An 11886-nucleotide genomic window follows, 5' to 3' on the forward strand; every position below is an offset into this window, starting at 1 on the left:
TCCCCTCCATCTTCTCTGTGCTCTCTTTCTAGAACTTCTCATAAGCAGATACTGGCTTTCCTGGACCCATCTTCAAATTTTTGTTTTATTTTTCTCTTCTATTTCAATCCCTTTCCCTCCCAACCCCACCAAGGAATTTACTCATCTTTATCTTCCTCTTTTTCTATTGAGTTTTTAATTGCTGACATCATTTTTAATTTCTCATAGCTCTTCAGTATTATCGGAGGGTTCCTTTTCTATAGGAATGTTTCCATTTCATGAATGTGGTATCTTCTCTCTCTCTGAGGCTATTGTAATTTTTCTAAGGTTCTACTGAATTTTTTCCGACTAATTTTTTCTTATTTCCAGGAGTTCTTTCTTGTTCTCAGTTGTTCGTTTTGTTTTGTTTTCTTGTCATCTTGTTTTATGGATACAATCACTTCTATTCTCTCTCAAAGGTAACTGTAGTTGGGGCCTTTTGAAATGCTGCCTTCTTGATTCCTGCATTATCTTTTTGCTGTCTGAGTCCCTATTTTTGTTTGTTTTATATTTGAAGGCTTTCCAATATATTGCTTTGAACTTGAGATCTGTCTGTACATATTTAAGAATAGGGCACCAAAAACTGGTTGGAAGATGTGTGTGCGCTTGTGAAGGGGAGGGCTTCACTGCAGGGTCCATGTTCAGATGTCACCTTCTCAGCAAGGCCCTCCATATACCCCCATTTAAAATTCCACCTGGCATTCTCTATCCTTCTTTCTTGATTTATTTTTATCTGTAGCATTTATCATTTAATATATTGTACAAAATACTTATTTATTTTATTTACCATCTTCACCACTAACATGTAAGTCCCCTAAGGCCAGGAATTTGTGTCTGTTTACTGCTACACCTAGAGCATCAGGAAGACTGCCTGCACATAGTAGACACGTAATAAGTATGTGTCAGATGCTTGAAAGAATGAATGAATGAGTGCCCAGGCACAGAGGCCCCAGCTGCCAGCTCCCAGACATTTCCCTTGGAGCCCTTCGGTCTCTCCAGTTTCACAGGTGGGGTTAGGCTTTACTGCCCGGGTTTTAGCTGCCAAGCAGGAGAAAGGACTCGGTGGCCCCCCGAGCAGTGGGCAGACGCCTGTTGTCTGTTGGCTCCTTGCTGAATAATTCTGCGTGGCACTCAAGAGATAGAAATGACTGTCATCCAAAGAACACTGAGAGGTTAGCACAAGGGGTTGGCCGAGGTGAGCAACAAGAATGACCAGGCAAACAATTCATAGCCAAATCTTTACTTCTGTTTACTTTAAAAAGTAAGTGATGCAATCTCCTGTGCATGTCTCATTTTAATAACTGCCTTCAATCTGCTGCTTCCAGCCTGGCCTCTGGAGTAGGAATGCCTCACAGTCATTTTTCCCAGTTCAAAGTTGTCCAAAGATGACCCTCAAGGGGAAACAGCAGCTAGGGTGGTAAGTGGATCTGTGTGGCCCCAACCACACTCTTTGTGTCCCCAGTGAGTATTACTGAAGATTGTCTTGAGGTGGCTGGCAGAGAAAGGCACACTCCCTAACTCACTCATCATAACAATTGTTAGCAGGTCCTGAGAAGTATTGTAAAGAACTGGGCTCCTGAGATATTCTAAGTGAAATTCCTTTCTTATATCAATAGCAGTGTTTTCTTATTAAATATATTGAACATCTAAAGGGGCAGAATTTAATCTCACTACTTAGTGTTAGAGAATTCTGGCCTGGTCCCTTTAAGCACAAACGATATTTAAACAAAGGTCTATAGTTACACACAGATTTATATTTTCTGTCCCCAGGTGACTTTTCTGATGAGCTGTGCAGAACAGGGGAGGGGAGGAAAGAAGAAGGTGTATTAGGAGAGCCAGTGAAAGCACAGAGCTTTGTGTAACATCCCTGGGGTTGCACTGAGGGTTTTATTTCTAACAGCTCTTCCTGCCCAGGCTGGGTCCCGGCTCCGTGCTGGCAGGACATCACCTCTGTGCCCCTGCAGCTGAGCTTTCTCAGAGAGTGCAGAGCAACTGCCTTCTCGCTATTCTCTTGTGTGCCTTGTGAAACTCGGAATACTTCCTACATAAAATTACTAGTAGTTGTTAAGGTGGGGATTTTACACTGCCTTTCCTTTTTGTTCCAAGTCTTCCTGAGGATTGGGTATGGGTGCTCTTTAACACAATCTGCCCTCGCTTCCAGCTGTCAGACAGGGACCAGAAGATCCACCCTGGGAACGGAGGACTGACAATTCCTGGAAAGGCCAAATTGAAGGACTGGGCAGAACCAAGGCCCCAAGGGCTGCCTCCCAACCTCTAGAATGCTGTGCGCATGTGTGGCAAGTGTGGGTGCACAAAGCTGACTCTGAGTGCCCTTAGCCTCCCGCTTGGAAGATTCCAGTCACAAACCAGTTGCTAGATGATTGGAGAGTGTTACAGAGTGCCGAAAACGACAGGTTACAGGCTGTCTCCAGAAAAGGAGGAGTGTAGGTGGCCTTAGACAGACAAACCTCACAGGTTAGCCAGAGAGGAGCCCTGGTTCTTCTCTCCACCCAAGAAACCCAAAGTGGGCAGCACCAGGGAGGACATGATGCAGCTTTAGGTCACTTTGGGGACAACTTACCCCACATAGGTGTGGCCCAATGGCTGATAGACCATCACTAATATTACCAGAGAAGTTCCCCTCATACAAATGAGGGATGGGAGCTGGCAAGAGAAGAGAAATCCCCCTTCATAGGAATTTGAGGAGTGAGGGCCAAGGATTCCCCACTAACGGGATGACCTGCAGTATGAGGACCCTTTTCTCCACTGATTATTCTTTGACTGCAGGAGAGTGGGTCCTGTGACCTGCAGAACCCTAGAGATCTCAGAGCTATTGGCAGGGTCAGAGAACACATGCAGATATGCCAGTTTCCCACAGGTATACATAAAGAAGTGCCATTCCATCTATCTTTCACTGCATCTATTTTTTCTAATATTTTAATATAGGTGAGTGATTGATTTACCCAGTTAGAAGTTTTTCTTGGTTTATTTTCTTACATGTCAGCAGCAGCAGGAAATAATTCATTTAAAGTATCACTGCATGTACATATAATTATCTCAAAACATTTAACTTATTTTTTTAAAGAGCATCTCAGCATTTATAGTAGCTTTTGGCCATTATTGTTGTCTCAGTTGATGGCAAAAGCACAACCACTATATGTGGAGATGCTGTGGTCTGCCCAACTTTAAATGCTGAAAAAAAGGGGGTCCATTAAAAAAAGGGGGGATCCATAAGTCTGGAAATACTGGAAACTATTGCTCTGCACCAAAAATATGGCTAACACCACTGGTTCTCAGTCTTCCTACTTCCACAGAGCTGAATCTAGAAAATAGCTGCAGTGTAAAAAGAGTATCAAATAATGGCTAACTCATACCAAAGTAAGTGTATAATGAATTTTATCCCATGTTTCCTAGGCACTTTAAAGAGGCTATATAGTCTATCCATGGGTTGAAGAGCAAATGTAAGAGTCTGCAGGCTATGACTATAGGAGCTTACAAAGACCCAGCTACACTAACTGGGTGCCAAGCATACTCTAAGTTTTGAACAAGTTTTCACTCACATGATCTTTTAGGAGCCATATGAGCCAAAAGTATCACCATCATTTCCATTTTACAGATGTAAAAACTGAGGCAAACAGGTTAAGTATGTTGCCTAGGGTCTCTCAGCAGTCAGGATTTGAGCCCAGCAAGCTTCCAGGAGCAGAAACTCATAACCGCTCTGCCTCTCACTAGGTCTTTCATTATAAAGGAGACCCACCTGGGCTTCCTGGTCCAATGGAACAACTGCAGCACCTCCCTGGGCCTCTAAGCACTAAGCCACAACCAGAGGAAATGACTGGCTACTTCTCCAGCACAGACAGTCCCTTAGTTCAAGTGTTTCCCAAAGTCAGTTCCCATGATTTCATGGCACATTAACCAGTGTGGCATGACAAAAAGGGGGTTTATGGTCAAATAAGTTAGGGAAATGCTGGGCTACACAATGTGCTGGCTACACTCACTGTGAGAGTTCAAGCCTTTTATCTGATAAGCTTAAAAAACTTGTGCTCTTGAGGGCTTCTAGTATCCAGTTCAGCATGTAAGAGGCTTGGAAGTTGACACTCAATCCTAACAGCAACTAAAAAGCTTAATAAACTGAAAAAGCAACACCTCTCCTTAGATTTGGAGATCTGAGGTCTAGAGTAACTACTGACCCCTAGATTGGAGGAACTGGCAGGCAAATGCAGAGAATCACAATTTACTGGAGCAGAGAGCTCCATCAGAATTAAGTGCCGGGGTCGGGAAGGCTGCACTGTACTAAGGAATCACTGGAGGCTCAGGGTGGACAACTCAGATTTTAAAACTCCAAGGGGGCCCATTCATCAGGGTCCCCACACTTTAGTGAGTTTTTCCTCCTGGAGTTCTAATGAGATTCTCACAGTAAATATGGGAGAAAACTTCCCTTATGCTGCTAAACAAGGTCTGTTCTCACGAGTTAACTATTTAGCTAGGCCCTAAACTGCTGGGGTTTTATCAGAGCCCAAGTGACTTGGGGTAAGGGAAACCCCAACTCCAGTCCCCTCTAGCCTTCCACAAGGGAGAATGGAAACACCCAACTCCATTCTAGTCATCCTATAGCCCTCGGCTGGGGGAGGGGAGGGTGACCGAGAAGCATATGCGAAGCTCTAGTCCAGAGGCACAGGCTCACTAAAAACCTTGTATCTCCTCAGAGGACTAGAGAAGGCTTCCCCTCCCTCCACATATCTTACTACTACATTACTAAGGCCTTATTTACAGCAGTTACCCAGCGCATTGTGTCTGGATATCAAGAAAAAATTACAAGGCATATTAAAAAGCCAAAAAACACAGCTGGAAGAGACAGAGCAAGCATCAGAACCAGATTCATATGTGGCAAGATACTGAAATTATCAGACTGGGAATTTAAAACAACTATGATTAATATGCTAAGGGCTTTAATGGACAAGGTAGACAGCATGCAAGAACTCATGGTCACTCACAGTAAGCAGAGAGAAGGAAATTCTCAAAAAGAACCAAAAAGAAATGCTAGAGATCAAAACCACTTTATTAGAATTGAAGAATGCCTTTGATGGGCTCATTGGCAGACTTGACATGTACCATGGTTTAAATGTTTATGTCCTGCCCCACCCCAAATTCACGTGTAGAAATCCTTATGTCCAACATGATACTGTTTAGAAGGAAGATGGGGCCTTTAGGATGTGATTAGATCATGAGAGTGGAAAAACTTCTATTTTCTTATTCATAATTGATCTAACATAACAATTTGTTCAAAATAATAACAATATATGTGATTACGTATGCTTATATATATATATATATACATATATGAGTACATGTATGTTTATGTTATGAATGGGATTGGTGCTTTTATAAAAGATTCCACAGAGCTCCCTAACTCCTTCCACCATGTGAGAATGCAGGGAGAAGCCACCAGCTATGAACCAGACAGAGAGTCTTCACCTGACCATGCTGGTGCCTTGATCTTGGACTTACCAGCCTCTGGAAATGCAAGAAACAAATTTCTGTTATTAGTAAGCTACCCAGCCTGCAGTAATTTGTTACAGCAGCCTTAACAGATTAAGACTGAGGAAGGAATCTCTGAGCTCAAAGATATCTCAACAGAAACCTCCAAAACTGAAAACCAAAGAGAAAAAAGACTGAAAAAAAGAAAAAAAGTAACAGGAAATCCAAGAATTATGGATAAAAATGGTAGATACTAATCCAAGAATATCAAGACAGAGATTGTGAGAGTGTATCAAAAAACAGGACCCAAAGCTGTAACATATGCATAATGGGGATACCAGAAGGAGAATAAAGACAGAAAGGAACAAGAGAAATATTCAAAGCAATAATGACTAAGAATTTCCCCCAAATTAATATCAGAAACCAAACCACAGATCCAGGAACCTCAAAGAACACCAAGCCGGATAAATGCCAAAATAAACTAAAGAATATCATTTTCAAAATTATCATTACAGAAAATATAAGGTAAAGAGAAGATCCTGAGAGAAGCCAAAGGATAAAACACTTTACCTATAGAGAAACAAAGATAAAAATTATATCTGAGTTCTCCTCAGACACCATGCAAGCAATAAGAGAGTACTGAAATATTTCAAGTGTTGAGAGAAAAAAACCCACAAACCTAGAATTCTATGCCCTGTAATATTAACCTTCAAAACTGAAAGAGAAATAAAGACTTTCTCAGATAAACAGAAACTGAAGGAATTTGGTACCAGTAGACCTGTCTTGCAAGAAATGTTAGAAGTTGTTTAGAGAGAAGAAAAATTATATAGGTCAGAAAGTGGGACCTCCATAAAGAAAGAAAGAGCATTGAAGGAGGAATAAAAGAAGATAAAATAAAAACTTCTATTTTCTTATTCATAATTGATCTAACATAACAATTTGTTCAAAATAATAACAATATATGTGATTACGTATGCTTATATATATATACATATATGAGTACATGTATGTTTATGTATAAGTGAAATGAGTGACAGCAATGATACAAGGGATGAGAGGGAGGAATTTGGATTATTTTATTATAAGGTACTTGTACTACCTGTGAAGCAGTATAGTGTCATTTAAAAATGGACTTGGAATAGTTGCAAACATATATTTCAAACTCTCAGCAACCACTACAAAACGTGAAAAAGAAGGAATGATATGCTGTGAAAGGAGAAGAAAATTGAATCATATAATGTGCTCAATTAAAACCATGTAAGACAGAAAAAGAATGTAAGCCCAAATAGGAAGTAGTAACAAATATGGTAGATATTAATTCAAGTATATTAATAATCACTTTGAATATCAATGGTCTAAATGTACCAATTAAGAGAGATTGTTAGGATGGATCAAAAAACAAGACCCAAGTATATGTTGTCTGTAAGAAACTTTAAATATAAAGACACATATAGATTAAGTGTAAATTGATGGAGAAAGATATACCATGCTAACACTAATCAAAAGAAAGCAGGCATAGCTATGTTAGGCAGAGCAGACTTCAAGCCAAGGGAGGTTACCAAGGACAAAGAAGGAAGTTACATAGAGATAAAGGGATAAATTCTCCAAGAAGACATAACAATCTTTAACATAAATGTTTCTAACAACTGTGACAAAATACATGAGGCAAAAACTGATAGATCTGCAAGGAAAAATAGATGAATCCACTACAATAACTGGATACTTCAACACCCCACTATTAGACATGGACAGATGCATCAAGTAGAAAATTAGTAAGGACATAGTTGAACTTAACAATATCATCAATCAACTGAATATAACTGACATCTATAGACTATATCCACAACAGCAGAATATATAATCTTCTCAAGCTCACATGAAACACTCACAGAGATAAACTACATTTTGGGCCATAAAACATACCACAACAAATTTAAAAGAACAGAAATAATATAATGTTTGCTCCCAGACCAGAATGGAATTAAATTAGAAATCAGTAACAGAAAGATCAAACAACACACTTCTAAATAACACATGCGACAAAGAAGAAATCTCAAGAGAAATTTTAAATGTTTATGACATAAGTGAAAATGAAAAGGCAATTATCAAAGTTTGTGGGATGCAGCAAAAGCAGTGTTAGAAGTAAGATTATAGCATTGAATGCATATATTAAAAAGAAGGAGGATTTAAAATCAGTCATCTAAGTTTCTACCTTAGGAAACCAGGAAAAGAAGAGACAATTTAAGCCAAATTAAGCAGCAGAGAAGAAATAATGAAAATTAGATCAGAAATCAATGAAATTGAAAATAAGAAATCAATAGAGAAAATCAACAAAACCAAAAGTCAGTTCCTTGAAAAGATCAGTAAAATCAACAAGCTGCTAAGGAAAAAAGAGAGGTCACAAATTACTAATATCAAAAGTGAAAGAGGGCACACTATTACAGATCCCACGAGTGTGTAAATGACAATAAAAGAATAGTATGAACAATTCTATGCCCATAAATTTGATAATTTACACGAGATGGACTAATTCCTTGAATGACAATTTGCCAAAATTCACACAAGAATAAGCAGATAATCTGAATAGGTCTATATCTTGAAAAGAAATTGTATCAATAATTAATGACTTCCAAAACAGAAAGCACAAAGTCCATATGGGTTCACTAGTTAATTCTACCAAACAAGGATGAAATTATATCAATTCTCTACAGTCTCTTTCAGAGCACTGGAATAATTCCTAACTCATTCCATGAGGCCAACATTATCCTAATTTCAAAACTAGATGAAGACATTACAAGCAAAGAAAACCACAGATCAATATCACTTGTGAACATAGATGCAAAAGTCTCAACAAAATATTAGGAAATCAAATTCAACAATGTATAAAACCTCAGCCAAGCAGATTTATTCCAGGTATGCAAGGCTGATTTGAAAATCAATTAATATAATCAATCACATTCCCAGAATAAACATGACCATGTCAATAGATGCTGAAAAAGAATTTGATCAAACCCAGCACCCATTCATGGTAAAAACTCTCAGTAAACTAAGAACCAAGAGGATCTTCCTCAATTTGATAAAGAATATCTACCAAAAAAAGCCATAGCTAGCATTATTAATAGTGAGAAACTTGAAGTTTCTCCACTAAGATCAGGTAAAAGGCAGGGATGTTCTCTCTCATTACAGATCCCATGGGTGTGTAAATGACAACATTCAACATTTTACTGGAAGTTCTAGCTAATTCAGTAAGACAAGAAAGAAAAGAAAAGGCATACAGATTGGGATAGAAGAAATAAAACTGTCCTTGTTTGCAGATGACATTGTCTATGCAGAAAATCTTTAAAAATCAACAAAAAACACTTGGAACTAATAAGCAATTTTATTTTAGCAAGGTTGCAAATACAAGGTTAATATACAGAAGTCAATCACTTTCCTATATACCCGCAATCAACAAGAGGAACTTGAAATTTAAAACATACTACAATTTATATTAGCATTAAAAAATACTTAGATAAAAATCTAACAAAATATGTACAAGATTTATATGAAGAAAACTACAAAACTCTAAAAAAATGAAAGAACTAAATAAATAGAGAGCTTTTCCATATTCATAGATAGGAAGACACAATATTGTCAAGTAGTCAGAACAGAGAGGATTTTTAGGGCAGTGGAACCATTCTGTATGAATTAAAATGCTGAATACATTTGTCCAAATTCACAGAATGTACAAAAACAAGAGTGAATCCTAAAGTAAACTATGGGCTTTGGGTGATTATGATGTGTCAATGTAGGTTCATCAATAGTAATAACTATACATGGTGGGGGATATTGATAATGGGGGGAGATATGTATGTGTGGAGGCAGGGGGTAATGGGAAATCTGTACCTTTTGCTCAGTTTTATTGCAAACCCAAAATTTAAAAAGTACATTAAAAATAAAACAACTTATGCTCTTAGCCTCACCAAACCATGAATGCATACAAACTTTCACCTCTCTCCCTTACCTGAGATATAGAAAAGGGACAACGAAGCATGGATGGTAGGGAAACAGCCTCCCCAAGAGCCTACTTTAGTTTGGAGAGATGATGTAGGGGTGGGTCACACAGGGTCATAAGTTGGTGAGCTCAACCAGGCTCTAACACCAGTCTTACCCTTTGGATCTTCCAGATGTACTGGATCAGCATCTGTGATGTGTTAGCGTGAGGGTTTGACTTGTCCTGGGAATTAGAAGCAGAGCAGTGGTAGCAATACTGGAAAGGCTCTAAGCTTGTCAGATCTACCTGGGAGTCACACACACAGACTTGTGAAGACCCTGCCAGTGTTCATCACCTGGCAGTTTTACCTCAGAACTAGTCAGAGCCTTCCCTACATTAACACGCATTGTGAATTTCCAAAGTAGTAATCAAGTGCCCATTATTTCTCAAAGTTCTTAACTAGCAGTCCTGTCTTCAAGAAGCACTGCTCAGAATTCTTCTTAAGAATCATAGGCATTGAGAATGCTGATTTATTACCCTTTCACTTCCTTGTCCCCTACTCATTTTGCCAATCCTCACTTGCTTTTCTGTGGCTAACACACTGTACATAAGGGGTGCTCAACAAGTACATCATGTCAGTGTTCGGTATTTCTTCTGTGTCAGTGTCCTCCAACTTACGCTCTCAGCTGATAACTGGCCCAAGTACCAAGGTTCTCAATAATGATGCAAAATCCATCAGTCTTCCTCATTGTAACCAAACTCTATGCCAAGAGTCGTCAGAGCTGATTTATCAACACAGTCTTAAGCTCTAGCAACTGTATGACTGGCATCCTTAAGATTGAAATCTTTCAGAAACCCACGGATCCTAGGACTCTGTTAACTACAGCAAGCATGGCCTTACCAAAAATAAACATACACATGAAAAGGTGTTTATACTTGCTCTTCATGGAGCGTGGAGTCCCTTGGTCACAAGACTGTATTGTGGCTACGACATGGGGGGAGGAGTTTAAATTCACAAGGGGACATCTAAAGCATTACCCAGAAACAAAATTTTTCAGTTTTAATCTTGTCCTGCTGGCCTTCACTGAACTTATGTCACTAGTTCAGAATGCCTATTGATTCAGTTAGAAAACATTTTTCCAACTACTCATGGTTCCGAGTTTTCTTTTCCTCCCTTCCTTCCTTTCTCCCTACCACCCTTCCTTCTTTTACCCCTTTTTCTCCTCTTCCTTCCTTTTTAAAATAACTTTATTTAGGCATATTTTATAGCTCATGGAATTCACCCATTTCATATGTACAATTCAATGGAAGAATATCATTTAAGCTGCACAGCTCCTATAGGAATAATTCCAAGCACCTGAAATTGCTGCTGCATGGATAGGTTTTTATAGTTTAGAAGCAACATGGACTGAATTCAGATTCTGGTTAGGCTATTTCCTAGCGGTTTGCCTGTGGTTAGGCAAATCTCTCCCACTTGGATTCTTACTAAGAGAATTAAAATTAATTAACTGATCAAATTAAAATTAATTAAAATGAAAGAGGATTAACAGACAACCCTCACTCCCTGGCTGTTAGGGTTGAATGGGCCTTGCAACCAGTTATCTTTCTCTCTAACCACTTCATACCAGGATATGTTTGTTTTCCAGTCATCAGTCTTCAGTTGCTTACTTCAAATTTTAACCACAAAGATGGTGTCTTAGTCACAACATTGGAAAAATCGTAATCAGGTTAGATCTTGAAAAAGTTGCCAGAGAAGGGGGTGGGGATGGAGGCAGGAGTGACAACGCTGTTGACTTCTCAACCTTCAAGTCGGCCTTGCAAAGCTGCTCAAAGAGTCTGTCTCCCTGGGATGTGTCCATCTCCATTTGTCTCCCTACATTGCACAAAGCCAGTGGTGTTACGGCACCTTCAAAGGGAGCATCAATTCCAGTGTTAGCTGCAGTATTTTACATTTTTCTTAGAACACTTAGGAAGGCTGTTTGCTATCTGGTAGAGCATTTGGGCTTTGGAGTCAGGTCTGGACTCTTCCTAGTTCTGCCATTTATTAAGTACATGGACCCAGCTGTTACTCAACTGTGCTCATTTTAGAATGGGGATGCTGACAGCACCTGGCTCATGGGGTTGCTGGGACAATGTAATAATAATAAAAACAGTTAATGCTTAGAGTGCTAACTCTGCGCAAGACATTCGTTTTATATGTGTGTCCACATTTCCTCCTCCCACAAAACCACAAGGTTGCCACATTCATTAGTTCCATTTTGTAAATGAGTAAAAAAAGTCCAGAGAGAGGCCACTCCTCTCTGTCTGAGCTTGCACAATAAGAGGCGGAGCTGGGACTGGAATCAACCCAGGCAGTCAGACCCCATCACCCACACATTCAAGCATCCCACCAGATGACTTCCCTGTGCTATATATTA

This window comes from Manis javanica, chromosome 1 (genome assembly GCF_040802235.1).
Source record: "Manis javanica isolate MJ-LG chromosome 1, MJ_LKY, whole genome shotgun sequence".
Lineage (NCBI taxonomy): Eukaryota > Metazoa > Chordata > Mammalia > Pholidota > Manidae > Manis > Manis javanica.